General features: G+C 40.8%; 1 protein-coding gene across 3 annotated transcripts in view; it reads left to right on the top strand.

Annotated features, from left to right (window-relative positions):
• LOC111971208 (rho GTPase-activating protein SYDE2-like) overlaps positions 1–22842 on the top strand; it is an 85282-nt gene that overhangs the window by 3108 nt on the left and 59332 nt on the right. The window lies entirely within an intron of this gene.

Genomic DNA, 22842 nt, shown 5'->3' with positions numbered 1-22842 from the left:
CAGAAGTGTACATATACTAAGCTGGCTGTGCCTTTAAACAGCTTGGAACATTCCAGAAAATGATGTCATGGCTTTAGAAGCTTCTGATAGGATAATTGGCATCATTTGAGTCAATTGGAGGTGTACCAGTGGACATATTTCAAGGCTTACCTTTAAACTCATAATGCTTCACATTATGGGAAAATCAAAAGAAATCAGCCAAGACATTAGGAAAAAAATTGTAGACCTCAACATGTCTGGTTCATCCTTGGGAGCAATTTCCAAACGCCTGGAGGTACCATGTTCATCTGTACACTATGGGACCACGCAGCTGTCATACTGCTCAGAAAGGAGATGCGTTCTGTCTCCTAGAGATTAACGTACTTTGGTGCGAAAAGTGCAAATCAATCCCAGAACAACAGCAAAGGACCTTGTGAAGATGTTGGAGGAAACAGGTCCAAAAGTATCGTTATCCACAGTAAAACGAGTCCTATATTGACATAACCTGAAAGGCCGCTCATAAAACCGCCATAAAAAAGCCAGACTACGGTTTGCAACTGCACATAGGGACAAATATCCTACTTTTTGGAGAAATGTCCTCTGGTCTGATGAAACAAAAATAGAACTGTTTGGCCATAATGACCATCGTTATGTTTGGAGGAAAAAGGGGGAGGCTTGCAAGCCGAAGAACACCATGCCAACCGTGAAGCACGGGGGTGGCAGAATTATGTTGTGGGGGTGCTTTGCTGCAGGAGGGACTGGTGCACGTCACAAAATAGATGGCATCATGAGGGGGGAAATGATGTGGATATATTGAAGCAACATCTCAAGACATCAGTCAGGAAGTTAAAGCTTGGTCGCAAATGGGTCTTCCAAATGGACAATGACCCCAAGCATACTTCCAAAGTTGTGGCAAAATGGCTTAAGGACAACAAAGTCAAGGTATTGAAGTGGCCATCACAAAGCCCTGACCTCGATCCAAAGAACATTTGTGGGCAGAACTGAAAAAGTGTGTGCGAGCAAGGAGGCCAACCAACCCGACTCAGTTACACCAGCTCTGTCAGGAGGAATGGGCCAAAATTCACCCAACTTATTGTGGGAAGCTTTTGGAAGGCTACCAGAAACGTTTCACCCAAGTTAAACAATTTTAAAGGCAATGCTACCAAATACTAATTGAGTGTATGTGGACTTCTGACCCACTGGGAATGTGATGAAAGATATTAAAGCTGAAATAAATCATTCTCTATACTATTATTCTGACATTTCACATTCTTAAAATAATGTGGTGATCCTAACTGACCTAAGACAGGGAATTTTTACTCGGATTAAATGTCAGGAATTGGGAAAAACTGAGTTTAAATGTATTTGGCTAAGGTGTATGTAAACATCCGACTTCAACTGTATGTATAAAAAATGGCTCTTGAACAATAAATGTAATAATGTGTATTAATGAATAATGTTGCTTTCCAGCAACATTTGAGATGAAAACATTGTATAATGAAACACAAATGGATATCCTGTTTGGATATTACCATGTTAGAAAACCTATCCCTGTCATGTCTGGTTGGTGTTCCATGGTGTGTGTGTGTGTGTGTTGGGTTGAGAGTCTGGTAAATCAATAGGGCGTTAGGCCGCATGTGCTGGGTGCTGTTGTTGACTCTCTCTGGTGCAGTGCCAGAAATAGTGTGATCTCCGGACTGCAGCGGAAAGGCTTCTCTGTTTGTCTTTAGAGACACATATTTCCCTCACAGTGTGCAACAGTGTGCATTCACACGGCAGCAATATTTGTGACCTGTTGCCACAAGAAAAGGGTAACCGGTAAAGAAAAAACACCATTAGAAAATATAAACCATATTTATGTTTGTTTATCTTCCCTTTTGTACTTTTTTTTTGCACATAATATGACATTTGAAATGTCTTTATTTCCATTTTGTTTATTATCTACTTCACTTGCTTTGGCAATGTTAACATATGTTTCCCATGCCAATAAAGCCCTTAAATTGAATTTAATTGAGGGGGGGGGGGTGAGAGAGAAAAAGGGGAGGGGTGCTGCTAACCTTCTACTCTCTCTTTTTCTACTCTCTCATGTCTGTATCTCTCCTCATCTTTCTCTCTTTTTTCCATCTCTGTCACTCTATTCATCTGTTTATACTCTACTCTCTTCTTCTGTCATCATAGAAAAGTTCAATCACTTCTGAACTTTTCCACTGTCCAACCATACATGTTGAAGTTGACAAACATGAGAAGAGAGAAGAAAGAGAGGGGAGAGTGTTGTGTATGAAAAGGGATGTATAGAAAAGACTAGCTCAGGAACCTGGGAAGAGAAGGTGTCTCTCAATTCAATTCAAGGGCTTTATTGGCATGGGAAACAAATGTTAACATTGCCAAAGCAAGTGAAGTAGATAATAAACAAAAGTGAAACAAACAATAAAAATGAACAGTGAACATTACACTCACAGAAGTTCCAAAAGAATAAAGACATTTCAAATATTATATTATGTCTATATACAGTGTTGTAATGATGTCCAAAGAGTTAAAGTATAAAAGGGAAAATAAATCAACATAAATATGGGCTGTATTTACAATGGTGTTTGTTCTTCACTGTTTGTCCTTTTCTTGTGGCAACAGGTCACAAATATTGCTGCTGTGATGGCACACTGTGGGATTTCACGCAGTAGATATGGGAGTTTATCAAAATTGGGTTTGTTTTCAAATTCTTTGTGGATCTGTGTAATCTGAGGGAAATATGTGTCTCTAATATGGTCATACATTTGGCAGGAGGTTAGGAAGTGCAGCTCCTTTTCCACCTCATTCCTCCTCTCTCTGTAGGTTGTTGTTGGGGATAGGAAAGAAGAAAGTGGGGGATTGGGCTGTCATGTCCCCCCTCCTTACTACATAAGTTTACCCAACCCACATCTCCATGGTAACTTGCATTTTAAAAGGACCTGGGAGTGAATATTTAGAATGCCATTCATGTTGTTTAACATGTTTGCACCCTGTTACTTAATTCCTCAGTATGAATGAACAAAATGGGGAGTGATGAAGTATTTACCAAGGTCAACCCTAGAGCTTATCCTACCCCTATGGGCCTCTCTCTCTCTCTCTCTCTCTCTCTCTCTCTCTCTCTCTCTCTCTCTCTCTCTCTCTCTTCTCTCCTTCTCTCTCTCTCTCTCTCTCTCTCTCTCTCTCTCTCTCTCTCTCTCCTCTCTCTCTCTCTCTCTCTCTCTCTCTCTCTCTCTCTCTCTCCTCACTTTAAAAGGAAATGCAACAAACCTCTCAAAGCGTGACTCAATTGCTACCCCAGACTATAAACTCTCCTTTTATAGGCTCTCTCTTAATTTATGCAGATGTTTATATGTGTCTGGGCTGACAATAACAGTGATCCCTGTTTATCCCCCTCCTGGTTTTTTAATTGGAAATTAGAATTCACTTTGAAGTCAGGAAAATCATTAATTTGATTTGGAGTGTAAATTATATTTTACTACAGTCATTTTAAAGTCTAGTGTGAAAATCCCCTGTTGATTCATCACCTACACTGTACTTGCTATTCACAGTGATGTGAGTCTGAGTGTCTAGGGAAGTAGGTTAAAATAGACTAGTGAGAAGTTGTCAGATGTCTTATCGTGTGTGTGCGTGTATATGTGCGTGTGTGTGTGCGTGTGTACGTACACGTGTGTGTGTTTGCATGCCATGCATGCATGTATGCATGCATGCGTGTGTGAAGTGAGACCAAGGTTATTGTAGTAAACAAAAACTGAAACTAAAATAAAAACTAAAAGTGGAAAAACAATTTAGTAAACTGAAATAAAAAAAATAAAACTGAAAAACTAACACTATGCAAAATATATTATCTTTGGCTGCAAAACAAAATTAGATTAAAAAAAATTCATAAATTATGTTTAGTTGTCTTCTAAACTTTGGGCCAAAATCAAATAGGGTTTTCAAGCTTTTTTTTCTAGTGGGGTTTTCGAGCTTCTGAATCTGGTGGGTAATTGTTGCTAGTAGATGCCGATGTTTCAAATAGGCCTACCCACTGGACACAGGCGTCAGTTCAGCATCTAGTTTTGATTTACATTTGGCGGAGTTGTCAACTAACGTTAATTCAACGTGAAATCAACAACAAATGTCACCATGTCATTGGATTTAGGTTAAGTTTAGGTTTTAGTTTTTTTTGCATATCCAATCAGTTTTCCAAGTTGATTCAACGTCATCACGTAGATTTTTTGTTGTTGAAATGACGTGGAAACATCGTTGATTAAACCAGCTTTTGCCCAGTGGGTAGCTTGCGTATCACTATCACTAGCTATCACAAGCTAACAGGGAAGAAATCAGAGGGCGAGCATGGAGCGTGACTGGACCAAGCTAGAACAGCTTGTGAAGTTGCTGGACCAGTTCGCAACCCACACCGACCAACTTGCTGACCCACGACTGGGCCAAGCAAGAGCAGCTTGTGAAGTTGCTGGACCCGTTCGCAACCCACACCGACCAACTTGCTGACCAGCGACTGGGCCAAGCTAGAGCACCTTGTGAAGTTGCTGGACCCGTTCGCAACCCACACCGACCAACTTGCTGACCCACGACTGGGCCAAGCTAGAGCAGCTTGTGAAGTTGCTGGAGCCGTTCGCAACCCACACCGACCAACTTGCTGACCCGCGACTGGGCCAAGCTAGAGCAGCATGTGAAGTTGCTGGAGCCGTTCGCAATCCACACTGAGCACCTTCAAACTGACAGCCAGTTGCTGTGCATTTTCAACCTTGAGTAACACTTGCAGTCAACTACTTTTGCAAAACAGTTGTCACATGCTTTGTAAACCCCTGGTGTAGACTAATAGTGAAGTGCTTCCTTAGCTTCCCAACAAGGCAGAGAGAAAAATAGAAAAATAATAGAAAAAAATAACATGAGGAATAAATTAAATGAGTAATGATAACTTGGCTGTATGCAGTGCATTCGGAAAGTATTCAGACTAGTGATGTGGCGATACCGATATCTAATATTTTCCTTGCCCCAAAAAAGTATACCTATAACCGATATTTAACATTTTAGCGGCCTTTTAAGCATTCTAGTACAGTTAAATAGTTAACACACACTCATGGACACAGTAGTCTATGGCATTGCATTTCAGTGCAAGACGTGTCACTACAATCCCTGGTTCGAATCCAGGCTGTATCACATGTATCATGATTGGGCTCACGTAGGGCGGCACACAATTGGCCCAGCGTCGTCCAGGTAGGCTGTCATTTATTCTTTACTGACTTGCCTAGTTAAATAAAAGTTACACACACACACACACACCACACTGACCAAAAAGTTATTTTGTTGACATGTACGTATGTCCCATTACCAGTAAAACATCATCAAAACCTATTTCTTTCACTTACTTGCTGTGCTGTATCATTGTTCATTTGTTCAGTCGTTTCATTCTCAACCAGGATTTCTATGGAACGCCATTTGGGTCTTTGCGTGTCAAAAAAGATCCACGTCAAATAACACTGTATGAGTGTCAAATAACACTATTTGACGTGTCAAATAACACTGTTTGAGTGTCAAATAACACTATTTGACGTGTCAAATAACACTGTTTGAGTGTCAAATAACACTATTTGACGTGTCTTTATTTGACGTGTCAAATAACACTGTTTGAGTGTCAAATAACACTATTTGACGTGTCAAATAACACTGTTTGAGTGTCAAATAACACTATTTGACGTGTCAAATAACACTATTTGACGTGTCCCATAAGCTTGTTGACCAATCAGGACCTGAATATGACTGCACGTCACATAATCATTTAATACGTTCATACATTCTTTACGTAGTTATTACACATTGATTACACTATCACTCCTATTTCATATGTCACAACGATTCATCGATACGTATGCTATGATGCTGGTGAAGTTGTCTTGCGCACCTATAGTGCTGGGCAATAAAAAAAGCTAGCTAGCTCATGGATGAAAAAAAAAATCTTCCCCGATAACATAGCAAAATGACGTAATCTGTTTCAGTAGCTATAGTTAGCTAGCTAACTATATAGCTAGGGGTCATCATCTAAAATAACCCTAATTTACAAGACAGTTCTTATTTGATTAAATGGTGGTCGGACCCATCTATGTGAAGCTGGCCACAATGAAGATTAGCCACAATAGTGGACTTTGCGGTTAGTCTTCAAATCAAAGTATGTCTTTGACAGTGATGCAAATGAATACAAATAGTAGAATTGTGCCATAATCGAATAGATCATGCTAAACAAGGTTGGAATGTTGTTATATAACATCAACAAAAGACAATAATTTGTTCGTTTGACAGAAATCTGTTGAAATCACACTGGATGTATTATACTTTAGAATTGCATTGGGGGCATACTTATTTCACTGTACAGCCTTACCTATAGATTGTGGATCAATGACATGGGGTATCAGTCTACTCAGTGACACCCAGAGAACAGTAGCGTCGTAGCTCTTATTGCGGCACTCTGAAACAACTGTGAATTGAGCCACATTTATTGTCAATCTATGTGTATTAAACACTATTCCCAAGGAAAAACAATACTGCGAGGATGTTTTGGAGTCTGCTAACTCTGAGGAGGATGTTGGGAAAAAATATTTTAGGTATTGGGTAGACTGATACCCCATTGCATTGATCCCCAAACCTTAGGTAAAGCTGTACAGTGCAATATAAATGTCAATACACACAATAGGCTGACTGGGGAGGTGATTTCACACAGTCACAGTCCCGCGATAAGAGCTACAACGCTAATATTTGCGTAAACTCTTCACAGTTGTGTTCTGTGGGTAACACCGAGTAGACTGATACCCCATTTCATTGCTTCCAATTCCAACCTTGTTTAACATTATCTAGTCTAAATATGGCATGATTCCACTAATTGTAATCTTCTGCATCACTTTCAAAGAGGTACTTTTATTTTGAAGGCAAACCGGAAATTCCACTATTGTGCCAAATCCGTATTGTTTCTAGCTTCTCACCACATAACCCGGTCCGGTCGAGCCTCACTAGCCAGATGAAGCTAGCTGGCTGCTTATAACGTTAGCTTTGGGCAACAGGGTTAAGTAGCTGGCTAGCTATTTATTTTCATGAACTGAAGTTCAATTTCAATAGGCGAACAACAAGTGGCTACCTAGCTAATACTTACTCACAAGGATTCCTAACTCATTGATAAGAATAATGAAAATGACTGCAGTTTCCACTGGTCATTGTTTTCAGGCTGGTTGTATTGGTGCTAGCTAGGTACCAAGCTAAAGTTAGCTAGCTACCCCAGAAGTTGCGGTTGAACAAATAATGCTTTATTACTAACGCAGTATTGTAAACACATCGTTTGTGGTCGGTGTTTGCTTGTTTGCAGACTTTTTTGAACAGCTTTGACAGTGCTAGTGATAGCAGTGGTGGCGCTTGGCTTGCACGTGCAAATTCAGAACACACAACATTCTATAATCTTATGTAACGGGTCAAATCGTGTTTTTTGACGTGTATCCTTTTTGACCAGCAATGACCCAAACTGCGTTCCATAGTATGTCGTGACGCTAATAGCAGTGACGCTATCACTGTGTAACTCCGGTAGGGCAACATCTGAAAAATAGCGCACTTGGTTGTGTGTGCCAGTGCTCGACCAGTCGGCGAAAGCCAACATCACCCACGACAGAGAACGATTGATTGTCAAGGACAATGAATTCCATTATCTTGGCGTTAATAGATTTCACCTTTGAGTTGTCTCACTGAAATTTTCTTACTCTTTCAAATGACTGCTCGACTTGACTGCTCGATCCACACAGCAGACATTGTGGGCTAGGTTAGGAATGCTGTGTTGCACGTGTAGTGCAAAGTTTTACATGGCGTCATTACTTCATGTACCTACGTTATATAGGTATGCACGTCAGCTTTGACATCGGTTTTGCACATCTGCGTTAAACTAGACATCGGGCTGATACGATGTTGTCATTTTTTGCTATTATCGGCCAATTCCGATATGTTCACCGATATATCGTGCCATCCCTAATTCACATGACAGCCCACTTGGAGTTTGCCAAAAGGCAGTTAAAGGACTCTCAGACCATGAGAAACAAGATTCTCTGGTCTGATGAACTCAAGATTGAACTCTTTGGCCTGAATGCTAAGTGTCACGTCTGGAGGGAACCTTGCACCATCCCTATGTTGAAGCATGGTGGTGGTGGCAGCATCATGCTGTGTGGATGTTTTTCAGCGGCAGGGACTGGGAGACTAATCAGGATCGAGGGAAAGAAGAAAGTGTGCCAAGTACAGAGAGCTCCTTGATGAAAACCTGCTCCAGAGTGCTCAGGACCTGACTGTGGCGAACGTTCACCTTCCAACAGAACAACAACCCTAAGCACACAGCTACAACAATCCAGGAGTGGGTTCGGGAGAAGTCTCTGAATCTCCGGACTTGAACCCGATCGAACATCTCTGGAGAGACCTGAAAATAGCTCTGCAGCGACGCTCACCATCCAACCTGACAGCTTGAGAGGATCTGCAGAGAAGAATGGGAGAAACGCCCCAAATACAGTTGTGCCAAGCTTCTAGCGTCATACCCAAGAAGACTCAAGGCTGTAATTGCTGCCAAAGGTGCTTCAACAAAGTACTGATTAAAGGGTCTGAATGATTATGGAAATGTGATTTATTTTGCAAAAATGTATAAAAACCTGTTTTTGCTTTGTCATTATGCTGTATTGTGTGTAGATTGATGAGGGGGAAATAAATAATTTCATCACATTTAGAATAAGGCTGTAACGTAACAAAATGTGGAAAAGTCAAGCGGTCTGAATACTTTCCGAATGCACTGTATAGCCATGCTACCCAGCAGGGTAAAACACCCACCTGCTGTTTGAACTTTGAAAATGTGATTTTCTCTGTATCCCTGCCTCTCCCTTTCTCAGTTCCTGTTATGCCTCAGTCTGTGGCTCAGTCTGTTCCCCTCGTAATATTTGTCCGTGGTCACACTATATAACTTATAAGGCGCAAAGGCTTCATAAACCCTTGACATAGATGTTTCACAAATAATAGATGTTTCACATACTTTATAAAGGTGATATATCTGGTCTTAAGAGCTGATGCTTTGCAAAATGGTGGCATAGCCCTTTTGCCATAACACATAACCCAGGGTAAAGTGATATCCCTTGCTCTTGTTAATCTATTAAAGTGGCTACAATATCAAAAAGGAAGGAAATATGTCATCTGATCCTCTTTGCCTACTTCCCTCCACTGTTAAGTCATGTTAAGACTGTCGCTCTCAGTGTCTGTATCACGCCAAGTCGTGTTACTGAGCTGCATGGTTGTCTCTCACAAACATACATAGCACCAGTTCCAGGTTACCAGGTACAATGCTTCCTCTTGTCTGGTGTTTGTGTAAGTGGATAGATTTATAGATGCTGGTGATGCTAATGACAGATCAGGTGATGAATGAGGTAGAGGAGGCACCAGGGTGGCAGAGCCAGACGTCTTAATGTAGTCAAGTCAAAGTCAAGCACCAGCATCTTCATTATCATCTGATGACTCAGTCAGGAAGCTATCTGTCTGTTTTGGGGGTTTTGTTGTTTAAGATTCCAAAGAAAAGGAAATTGCTGTATGAATGAATAGGCAGGAGAGAATAGGAACAATGGAAAGGTGGATGGAATTATTCTTGTTCTTTTCTCTTGAATTCTATTTGAACAGGAGGGTGAAACTGTTTCCAATTCTCACCCTTGCAACAGGGTGGCAGGGTCATGTGATTGCATGGAAGAGGACTGACTGACACACACACACACACACACACACACACACACACACACACACACACACACACACACACACACACACACACACACACACACACACACACACACACACACACACACACACACACACACACACCAGTGTGTTATTTAACCAGGCCATCTGTTACCCCTAAGGTCTTGAATGTTCATTGGGCAGGAAGAACACTCTCTGAGACACAGGGGTACAGCACTCACTCTGCGTGACTTTTAATTGGCCTGCACTGTGTGTCTGTCTGTCTGTTTGTATGTGTGTGTGTGTGGAGACCATGCTGGACACTGGTGGGGAAGGTCACCAGACTCTCACGCCAAATAGCAGCCCAGGTCGAAGGCAGCCTCAGGATAACTACCGTTATCTTGGGGTCGTGTCAGGGTATACACACACACACACACACACAGACAGCGCACACACACCGTGCTCACACTCATACTGCGCTCACACGCTGGTGTTGGGGTTGACCCAGTTGAAATGTTTTTCACCATTTCTTTAGTTCTCACACAGCTTACTGAGTTGATGGATGATAGGAGTAACTTTTCTAGAACACGCAGAAGTTATTTTTCAGTTGGTTCTTTCCTGCTTGAGGCTCCATGGCAAAGGTCCTACAACCAGTGTATTTTTATTTTCAAAGTATCGTATGTTGATATGAAGGGCATATGCGTTTACAGTTTGAGTGTGATGGTACAGTAGATAGTAGCAAAGGGAAGGAGTAGTGTTAGGGGAAGGTGGTGCCGTGCCGTGTGTGATGGAGGTCTAGGAGAAGGCTGTAAATCTAGAGGAGCTGTGGTCTGGAATGTTCTACGTGTTGGAGCGCGATCCCTCTCTCTTATGAAAGACCCCTTAAAGGAGACAGCTCTGCAGTGACCAGCTCAACTCACACTAGGCTGTAAGACTGCTGCCTCTAAATCAACTTGAGCTAAGACTAGGGCTGTTGCGGTTACCGTATTACTGCCACACCGGCAGTCATGACTCATGACCGCAGTCAAATTCTACTTGACCGTTGAGTCGCGGTAATCTCTTCCTATTCGCTCTGTACATGAATGGCACTGATGCGTTGGAAGTACCCAACTCGCTAACGACCCGCCAGCTCACTAATGGCCTGGTACTCAGCGCTCTAGTCCCTTTATTCTCATAATACAAATGCACTCGAAAATCACATCAAACACTTATCATCAAAACAGTTTTATACTTTTAAAACGTATCGTTAGGCTACATTGTTTGACCTCACTGTGACGGATCAATTTTAAGAAAGAAGTTCAACAACAGCTTGAAACTGAGTGGAAAACATGGTTGTTGTGGATCTTGGTTCAAAGCCAAACAACGAAATAGACACCGCTTTGAAAGGTGATGATTAATTAAAAGCGTTTAAGACGTCTCATGTAGAACATCTATAAATATATTGGAGCTTATGCATATGCATAGGCCTATATAAACTCTGCAAAAAAAGAAACGTCCCTTTTTCAGGACCCTGTCTTTCAAATATCATTTGTAAAAATCCAAATAACTTCACACATCTTCATTGTAAAGGGTTTGAACACTGTTTCCCAATGCTTGCTCAATGAACCATAAACAATTAATGAACATGCACCTGTGGAACGGTCGTTAAACACTAACAGCTTACTGACGGTAGGCAATTAAGGTCACAGTTATGAAAACTTAGGACACTAAAGAGGCTCTGAAAAACACCAAAAGAAAGATGCCCGGGGTCCCTGCTCATCTGCGTGAACGGGCCTTAGGCATGCTGCAAAGAGGCATGATGACTGCAGATGTTGCCAGGGCAATAAATTGCAATGTCCGTACTGTGAGACGCCTAAGACAGCGCTACAGGGAGACAGGATGGACAGCTGATTGTCCTCGGAGTGGCAGACCACGTGTAACAACACCTGCACAGGATCGGTACATCCGAACATCACACCTGCGGGACAGGTACAGGATGGCAACAACAACTGCCCGAGTTAAACCAGGAACGCACAATCCTTCCATCAGTGCTGACTGTCCGCAATAGGCTGAGAAAGGCTGGACTGAGGGCTTGTAGGCCTGTTGTAAGGCAGATACGCAGTTTTGTCTCACCAGGGGTGATGGTCGGATTCACATTTATCGTCGAAGGAATGAGCGTTACACCGAGGCCTGTACTCTGGAGCGGGATCGATTTGGAGGTGGAGGGTCCGTCATGGTCTGGGGCGGTATGTCACAGCATCATCGGACTAAGCTTGTTGTCATTGCAGGCAATCTCAATGCTGTGTGTTACAGGGAAGACATCCCCCTCCCTCATGTGGTACCCTTCCTGCAGGCTCATCCTGACATGACCCTCCAGCATGACAATGCCACCAGCCATACGGCTCGTTCTGTGAGTGATTTCCTGCAACATAGGAATGTCAGTGTTCTGCCATGGCCAGCGAAGAGCCCAGATCTCAATCCATTTGAGCATGTCTGGGACCTGTTGGATCGGAGGGTGAGGGCTAGGGCCATTCCCCCAGAAAGTTCCGGGAACTTGCAGGTGCCTTGGTAGAAGAGTGGGGTAACATCTCACAGCAAGAATTGGGAAATATGGTGCAGACCATGAGCAGGAGATGCACTGCAGTAGTTAATGCAGCTGGGGGCTACACCAGATACTGACTTTTACTTTTGATTTTGACCCTCCCCCCTTTGTTCAGGGACACATTATTCCATTTCTGTTAGTCACATGTCTGTGGAACATGTTCAATTTGTGTCTCAGTTGTTGAATCTTGTCATGTTCATACAAATATTTACACATGTTAAGTTTACTGAAAATACACGCAATTGACAGTGAGAGGACGTTTCTTTTTTTGTTGAGTTTATGAGCCCAAGCCCCCAAAAAAGCCTGAATTAAAATAATGATTGTGCCATTGTACAATACATAACCTAATAGCCCACCGCATATTAAGCACAGCAAAAAAATAAAAATAGATTTAAGATGTCTTTGGTACATAATTGGTCTAGCCTATAGGCCACGTACATTTTTTTGGGGGATTTGTTATTATTTATATTTCACCCCATTTTTCTCCCCAATTGGTAGTTTCTATGTTGTTTCATCGCTACAAATACCCAACAAGTTCAGGAGAGGCGAAGGTTGAGACATGCGTCCTCCAAATCATGACCTGCCAAGCCGCACTGTGCTGCTTCTTCACACACTGCTCACTTAACCTGGAAGCCAGCCGTGCCAATGTTTCGGAGAAAACACTGTTCGACTGACAACCGAAGTCAGCTTGCAGGCACCCGGCCCACCACAAGAAGTCGCTAGAGCGTGTTGACCCAAGGAAAGCCCCCCGGCCAAGCCCTACCCTAACCTGGACGACACTGGGCCAATTGTGCACTGCCCTATGGGGCTCCCGGTCATGGCCGGATCGAAACCCAGGCTGTAGTGCGTTGCAGTGCCTTAGACCGATGCTCCATTCGGGAGGAAGCTACTGCAAAATTAAGCTAACTCTAGTAATCGCCTTTGAGTGTGGACTGAATTTATATGCATACTGGATGGACTGGTTACCTTATTCTACGCTCCAAACTTTATATCCATGAGCCTGGGAGAGAACATCTAGGCCTAGGCGACGCTGTTGGTTCATGAATTGTGTATGGCGGCCTACAGAGTATAGTTAGCCTACAGTTGTAGTTCATTTGATTTTGTATAGCCATTTATTAATAATTACAAGTCTGGCACATTACCTTCAGCTACAGAATATGATAGTTGCCACTAAAAAGAGGATGATCCCAGGCGTCTACCGCTACTCTATTTATTTCTCAGCTGCTATTATTAAGCACATTGCTCCACTGTAAAACCAGAGTAGCCTACCCAGTGCTTTTCGAGTGTATATGGATGACATGTCTTTTTCACCCTGCTCCTGTCTCCTGTTCCTCCCCATTTGATAATGGCCCATTCTAAATCGAAACTAACTTAATATATTAGTAAAGACAAGATTAAATTGAGAATAGTCTGATGGGTTAGAATATTCTCACTTGATGGGAGAACAGCATGTGCAGCCTGAAGTAAGGAACAGAGTGCAAGCTTTTTTTGTGACTTTTTCCCCAATCATCAATTTAGGCACTTCATGCAGCCCATATATGTTTTGATTTCTAATACATTCTAAGGTTTGTATCATCAATAACTAAAGTTGAAAAATGACTCTAAATCTAGCGTAAAGGAGCAGTTTCAAATGATGACTTTTACACTCAACATACCGTAAAACTGAAATTAATAGTCTGGGCGTTTATTTGCTTAAATCACTGAACAAAACAGGCACTTAATAGAGACAGACTTCTATTTCAATTTCTTCATCCTGCACTAATGTGTTATCATTTACACACTGTCACGTTTCTTTTGTCTTAGTGTCCCTTTATTAAAAATAAAAAAATAAAAATTCCTTGACAATAATTATTCTCCTCTTTGACTGTTTTTGTGCTTGCCAGTTAGCTAACAGTTCTCAGCTGTTAGCAGTCAATGGCTAGCAGTTTCTTACAGCCGATAAAAACTGACGATTGACATCATTTTTTTTTAATCATTACTGAATTATTTAATGTGACAAATCAAACATTAAACGTCGTAAACAATTCATGGTAATTCATTTGGACCCGGTGTTTATTTTAAACAGGCATTTATTTGCTGAAATGTGTGTTGTTGTCGGGCAATTAAAAGGGACAAGCTGCTATTTGAGACTCTGCGTTTAATTTAAGTTTTACTGTCGCTTTTATGCACACTCACTGGGGAAAGGGAACAATATTAGAGGTCGACCGATTAATCGGAATGGCCGATTAATTAGGGCTGATTTCAAGTTTTCATAACAATCGGTAATCTGCATTTTTGGACACCGATCATGGCCGATTACATTGCACTCCACGAGGAGACTGCGTGGCAGGCTGACCACCTGTTATGCGAGTGCAGCAAGGAGCCAAGGTAAGGTGCTAGCTAGCATTAAACGTATCATGTAAAAAACAATCAATCTTAACATAATCACTAGTTAACTACACATGGTTGATGATATTACTAGTTTATCTAGCTTGTCCTGCGTTGCATACAATCGATGCGGTGCCTGTTAATTTATCATTGAATCATAGCCTACTTTGCCAAACGGGTGATTTAACAAGCACATTCATGAAAAAAGCACTGTCGTTGCACCAATGTGTGCCTAACCATAAACATCAACGCCTTTCTTAAAATGAATACACAAGTATATATTTTTAAACCTGCATATTTAGTTAATATTGCCTGCTAACATGAATTTCTTTTAACTAGGGAAATTGTGTCACTTCTCTTGCGTTCTGTGCAACAGAGTCAGGGTATATGCAGCAGTTTGGGCCACCTGGCTCGTTGCGAACTGTGTGAAGACTATTTATTCTTAACAAAGACAGCCAACTTCGCCAAACGGGGGATGATTAAACAAAAGCGCATTTGCGAAAAAAGCACAATCGTTGCACGAATGTACCTAACCATAAACATCAATGCCTTTCTTAAAATCAATACACAATATATTATTTTATAATATTTTTATTAAACCTGCATATTTTGTTAAAAGAAATCCAGGTTAGCAGGCAATATTAAACTAGGGAAATTGTGTCACTTCTCTTGCGTTCATTGCACGCAGAGTCAGGGTATATGCAACAGTTTGGACCGCCTGGCTCGTTGCGAACTAAATTGCCAGAATTTTACGTAATTATGACATAACATTGAAGGTTGTGCAATGTAACAGGAATATTTAGACTTATGGATGCCACCCGTTAGATAAAATACGGAATGGTTCCGTATTTCACTGAAAGAATAAACGTTTTGTTTTCTAAATGATAGTTTCTGGATTACCATAGTAATGACCTAAGGCTCATAGTTCTGTGTGTTATTATGTTATAATTAAGTATATCACCCCCAAAGCCAATTCCTCCTTTGGCCGCCTCTCCTTCCAGTTCTCTGCTGCCAATGACTGGAACGAACTACAAAAATCTCTGAAACTGGAAACACTTATCTCCCTCACTAGCTTTAAGCACCAGCTGTCAGAGCAGCTCACAGATCACTGCACCTGTACATAGCCCATCTATAAATAGCCCAAACAACTACTGCTTCCCCTACTGTATTTATTTATTTATTTATTTTGCTCCTTTGCACCCCAGTATTTCTACTTTGCACACTCATCTACTGTCAAATCTACCATTCCAGTGTTTTAATTGCTATATTGTATTTACTTCGCCACCATGGCCTATTTATTGCCTTTACCTCCCTTATCTCACCTCATTTGCTCACATTGTATATAGACTTATTTTTCTGTATTGACTGTATGTTTGTTTTACTCCATGTGTAACTCTGTGTTGTTGTACGTGTCGAACTGCTTTGCTTTATCTTGGCCAGGTCGCAGTTGTAAATGAGAACTTGTTCTCAACTTGCCTACCTGGTTAAATAAAGGTGAAATAAAATTAAAATAAATATGATTTGATAGAGCAGTCTGACTGAGCGGTGGTAGGCAGCAGCAGGCTCATAAGCATTTATTCAAACAGCACTTTCGTGCGTTTGCCAGCAGCTCTTCGCTGTGCTTCAAGCATTGAACTGTTTATGACTTCAAGCCTATCAACTCCCGAGCTAGTTAGCGGGGTGCGCGCTAATAGCGTTTCAATCGGTGACGTCACTCACTCTGAGACCTTGAAGTAGTTGCTCCCCTTGCTCTGCAAGGGCCGCGGCTTTTGTGGAGCGATGGGTAACGATGCTTCGTGGGTAATTTTTGTCGATGTGTTCCTGGTTCGAGCCCAGGTAGGGGCAAGGAGAGGGACGGAAGCTATACTGTTACACTGGCAATACTAAAGTGCCTATAAGAACATCCAATAGTCAAAGGTATATGAAATACAAATGGTATAGAGAGAAATAGTCCTATAATTCCTCTAATAACTACAACCTAAAACTTCTTACCTGGGAATATTGAAGACTCATGTTAAAAGGAACCACCAGCTTTCATATGTTCTCATGTTCTGAGCAAGGAACTTAAACGTTAGCTTTTTTACATGGCACATATTGCATTTTTACTTTCTTCTCCAACACTTTGTTTTTGCATTATTTAAACCAAATTGAACATGTTTCATTATTTATTTGAGGCTAAATTGATTTTATTGATGTATTATATTATGTTAAACTAAAAGTGTTCATTCAGTATTGTTGTAATTGTCATTATTACAAATAAATGGATACATAAAAAAAATTGGCCGATTAATCGGCATCGACTTTTTTTGATCCTACAATAATCGGTATCAGTATCGGCGTTGAAAAATCAGAATCGGTCGACCTCTAAACAATATCTTTTCTATTTTATTCATTTATGTTCAGTTATATTCTTCTTACTTTAAAATCATATAATATGAAATAATGGCATGGAATTTATAAGCATATCTTGTCTGCTAAATTAACTTGCCTATGCTGCCATTGGCATGGTGCATAGCCAGATACATACTCAGAATATTCCACTGGAAAAAATCTGGTTAATCAATGTTATTTCCACGTCATTTCAACCCCAAAAATCTATGTGACGACATTTAATCAATGTGGAAAACTAATTGGTTTTGCAAAAAGTCATCAACATAAGGGCATTTTGTCTTTTTATCACCTAACTTTCAACCTAAATCCAATGACATGGTGAAATGTTTTGTTGATTTCATGTTGAATTCACTTCAGTTGACAACTCAACCAAATGTAAATCAAAACTAGATGTTGAAATGACATATATGCCCAGTGGGATGCTATTCTGTTCTTCTGAAATACATTTTCGTCATATCATAATGTTTCTTTAGACCTGCCTAAAATAAATAATGGATTCATTGTGATGGTGTATATTAAATGGATTTACAGTGCCTTGCAAAATTATTCATCCCCCTTAGCGTTTTTCCTATTTTGTTGCATTACAACCTGTAATTAAAATTTATTTTTATTTGGATTTCATATAATGGACATACACAAAATAGTCCAAATTGGTGAAGTGAAATGAAAAAATAACTTATTTCAACAAAAAAATTAAAATAAAAAAAACGGAAAAGTGGTGCGTGCATATGTATTCACCCCATTTTCTATGAAGCCCTTAAATAAGATCTGGTGCAACCAATTACCTTCAGAAGTCACATAATTAGTTAAATAAAGTCCACCTGTGTGCAATCTAAGTGTCACATGATCTGTCACATGATCTCAGTATTTTTACACCTGTTCTGAAAGGCCCCAGAGTCTGCAACACCACAAAGCAAAGGGGTACCACCAAGCAAGCAGCACCATGAAGACCAAGGAGCTCTCCAAACAGGTCAGGAACAAAGTTGTGGAGAAGTACACATCAGGGTTGGCTTATAAAAAAATATCTGAAACTTTGAACTTCATTAAATCCATTATTAAAAAATGGAAAGAATTTGGCACCACAACGGCAGTGGTGGAAAAAGTACCCAATTGTCATACATGAGTAAAAATATTAGTTTTAATTTATGGATAGCAAGGGGCACACTCCAACACATAATTTAGAAACGAAGCATTTGTGTTTAGTGAGTCCGCCAGATCAAGAGGCAATAGGGATGACCAGGGATATTCTCTTGATAAGTGCATTCATTTGACAATTTTCCTGTCCTGCTAGCCATTCAAAATGTAACAAGTACTTTTGGGTGTCAGGGAAAATGTATGGAGTAAAGTACGTCATTTTCTTTAGGGATGTAGTTAAGTAAAAGTAGTCACATATACATACCCCAAAAAACGACAAGTAGAACTTTTAAAGTATTTGTAATGAAGTACTTTACTCCACTGCCGTGCGGTAGCAGAGAGCACAGTCTATGGGTTGGTTGGGTGGCTGGAGTCTATGACAGTTATTTTTGACATGTCAAACAGTCGCAAAATGTGACTGTATGGTCGCAGTCTAGAATCCTGTTAATGTGAAAACCTGTTCTATTTCACCTGATTTGAACATTCTGTCATAAAGAGCACAACTTAATAAAAAACACTTTTTCCTGTTTCAAGGTTCAATTAAACAAATACTATATTAAGTGCCATAATAAACTAACAGGTTGACCGTAACAGTGCCAAAAAAATAAGTCAGAGGATGCACAGAGGGACATGTCTGAATTTTGACACTTTAGCTAGTCTTTATTCATATGAAACATTTAAATATCAGAGACACAAAATGCACTCATTTCGTGGAACTTTAGTCAGCACCTGCTAAAGCTAACAGGACATCTCTTTTACTCAGCACCTGCTAAAGCTAACAGGACATCTCTTTTACTCAGCACCTGCTAAAGCTAACAGGACATCTCCTTTACTCAGCACCTGCTAAAGCTAACAGGCCAGTCCCTGAACTTAGCACAAGCTAAAGTAAACACACCATCCCTTCCAAGAGGACATGAGCTTAAGCTGAACTAATGCAAACACACTGCTGGCTCGCTCACTGTAAACAGATTCCTGGCGTGCTTCTTGCTTAGTTGTAGTAAATATAATGTGGCGAAGCACACTCTGACTCTCTTGAAGTGTGCAGAGTCAGACTTTTTGAATTGAAGTGGTTCCCTCTTTAATGTATGTGTGTTCCCGTATGGAGATCAGAGTGTATTATGAAGTAGGGCTGTCCCCGACAAAAGAGTCGTCTGTTCATTTGATTGGTCGACATTTTTGAACATGTATTTTTCCATATATTGACACATCCTATGTGTTTTAATCAACTATATTCACTGAGTTTGTCTGATGCTTTCAGCACACAGTTTGATTAAATAATTAAGACACACAAATGACTTGAGGGTGTCCGACCAGCAATTGATTTGATTGTGCTGATAGTGAGTGACTGTGACAGCGAGTGACTGTGACTAGCACCCATTTTCTCACTGCTGCAGCGACCACCACAGAACATCAAAGTGTTTATCAAATTACTGACGTGGCAGATTCGGATGTGACAAAAATGACAGATGTGGTGTTTTATGCTCGTGCACATCATTACATTACCCGACCTCCCCCAGAAAAACAAATCCCGTCTGAATAGGGCACAATAGTGCCTGACCTATAGCCAGTGCTGGTCTTTGCCGTTCTGCCGCCATAGGTGAGACCAAAAAATGTTGCCCCCAGTAAGCAAAAATGACGTTGAAAAGATGTCTAAAATACGTAATTCCCAGATGTTGAAGTTAGGTCCAATTTAGCTTCTGGATGAAAGGTGAAATCGTATTTTCCGTATGTTTTAAATATATATTTTCCAGGAAGCTGAAAAGGTATATTTTCCGAATGTTGAAAAATACATATTTCCAGGTGTTGAAATCAGGCTTATTTTTGGTTCTGAATGAAAGTTGAAAAGAAGTCATTTATAGACGTCTATGTTTGGACCAAATCAAGTCTGGTCCAGACTGGACAAAATCTGAACCAAACATAAACATCTATGATGGTTCAGATTTTGTCTGGTCTGGACTAGCCGGACCTGACCAAAAATCCATGTCCGTGGACATTGAAACTAAGGCCTGTCTGGACTTCACCAAATCTGAAACAAACATAGACATGAATGATTAGTTCAGATTTGGTCGGACCAAAAAGTGATGTCTGTGGATGTGGAAATCAAGGCCGGTCTGGAACTGTACCAAACAAAGATGTCTAAAAGGCGTCGGTCCGTGCTTACTAATGTGTAGCCTACAGTGTTGCATGAAATTGAGTTTTATGTATGTAGTAAGCCTACTGTTTATAAAACACCATAAAACAATGTGCAGACAGGATTAAAAAAAGACATCCAAAATAATTCTGCTCGTGCTTACTAGGGTGTAGCCCATCCATGTGGTAGGTCCACCTTTTCTAAAATATGCCATTGCATTGGCTTTGTTAGTCTTGATTCCTGTGACTAATCAATTTGGCTATTTAAGCACTGAATATCAGCTACCCAACTTTATCAGGAGTTATTGCAAGCCTATTTGCAATGTTTTTTACACAGTGGGAAATGCAAAAAAAAAAGTTTTTTTTTGCTATGATCAGTTTGTCCAAAAATGTACGGATAGTTTTCATGTCTTCACTATTATTCTACAATGTAGGAAATAGTAAAAATACAGAAATTCAGCAATGAGTAGGTGTGTCCAAACTTTTGACTGGTACTATATTGAATATACCGTTGCTTTCTTTAAGAGTTAATAAAATGCAGTCAGTCGATGTGAGAAGAAGAAACCCAAGCCTTAGCTCAGAGGTTTATTTATTAATTTTTTAATTTCAGGGAACTTATCCCAGTGGAGCTCTAGTCTCTCACCATGAAGTCCATGCACGCACACACACAAACATACTCACAAAAGCATCTTAGTCTCAATCTAGAGAACTCCGCAACTTTACAGGCCACGTGATATCTGTTTTCTTATATTCCTGATTGTACTGGTTAAAAAGAAATGGAAAGCAATTTATTCTGACACAGACTACACTACCGTTCAAAAGTTTGGGGACACTTAGAAATGTCCTTGTTTTTTAAAGAAAAGCAATTTTTTTGGTCCACTAAAATAACATAACATTTATCAGAAATACAGTGTAGATTTTGTAAATGACTATTGTAGCTGGAAACGGCTTTTATTTTTTTATGGAATATCTACATGGGCGTAAAGAGGTCCATTATCAGCAACCATCACTCCCGTGTTCCGATGGCACATTGTGTTAGCTAATACAAGTTTATAATTATAAAAAGGCTAATTGATCATTAGAATACCCTTTTGCAATTGTTAGTACAGCTAAAAACTACTGTTCTGATTAAAGAAGCAATAAAGCTGGCCTTCTTTAGACTAGTTGAGCATCTAGAGCATCAGCATTTGTGGGTTCGATTACAGGCCCAAAATGCCAGTCTGTAATTTGGTGGTTGTAGACTGGCTGACATGAAATCTGTTTCCTTAAGGAAACGGGAACTTGTCATTAGCGTGTCCTGTGGAGAGCTCATCTAGCCTGAGAGAGGAGAAGACTGCCATGCCATGCGCGTTGCAGCAGGATCCAGCCCACTCAGATCCAGCTTGTCGGATTTTCTCTTTCTCTCCCAGCAGGCAGCATCTGCTCATCAGCCCATGGCTTGTCAACACTCCCAGCAGAAAAACAGGACCTGTCAGACAGACAATCTTTGCATGATTTGCAGGGTTATTTACTTTGCGACTTGTAAGAGTCTTTTTTACTATCTGCTAGGTAAACTGTACACACAGAGCTGCGAGCTGTACAGACACAGACACCCCTTCTCTTGTTGCGTTGAATGGGGATGTAACTCTCTGAACCCTTTGAGGAATATCAAGCCAGAAGCCACCACACCACCACCTTTTATCAGTTCCTATTTATGTTCGTAATGCCACTGGCTGTACTTACACTGAACAAAAATATAATGCAACATGTAAAGTGTTGGTCCCATGTTTCATGAGCTGAAATAAAGGATCCCAGTAATGTTTCATACACACTAAGCTTATTTCTCTCAAATTTGGTGCACAAACTTGTTTACATCCCTGTTGGTGACCATTTCTCCTTTGCCAAGATAATCCATCCACATGACAGGTGTGGCATATCAAGCGGCTGATTGAACACCTTGTGCTGGGGACAATAAAAGATCCCTCAAATGTTTGTCACACAATACAATGCCACAGATGTCTCAAGTTTTGAGGAAGCATGCAATTGGCATGCTTACTGCAGGAATGTCCACCAGAGCTATTGCCAGATAATTAAATGTTAATTTCTCTACCATAAGCCGCCTCCAACGTCGTTTTTGAGGATTTGGCAGTACGTCCATCTGGCCTCACAACCGCAGATCACGTTTATGGTGTCGTGTGGGCAAGCGGTTTGCTGATGTCAACGATGTGAACTGAGTGCCCCATGGTGGGGTTATGGTATTGACAGGCATAATCTATGAACAGTAAACCCGATTGTATTTTATTGATGGCAATTTGAATGCACAGAGATACCATGAAGAGATCCTGAGGCTCATTGTTGTGCCATTCATCCGCTGCCATCACCTCATGTTTCAGCATGATAATGCATGGCCCCATGTCGCAAGGATCTGTACACAATTAGTGGAAGTTGAAAATGTCCCAGTTCTTCCATGGCCTGCATACCCACCAGACATGTCACCCATTGAGCATTTTTGGGTGCTCTGCCAGTTCCTGCCAATATCTAGCAAC

The sequence above is a fragment of the Salvelinus sp. IW2-2015 genome, linkage group LG13 (genome assembly GCF_002910315.2).
Source record: "Salvelinus sp. IW2-2015 linkage group LG13, ASM291031v2, whole genome shotgun sequence".
In the NCBI taxonomy this organism is placed as follows: Eukaryota; Metazoa; Chordata; class Actinopteri; order Salmoniformes; family Salmonidae; genus Salvelinus; species Salvelinus sp. IW2-2015.
Note: the sequence above shows the minus strand (reverse complement) of the source record. Positions and strands in the feature narration are given on the sequence as shown.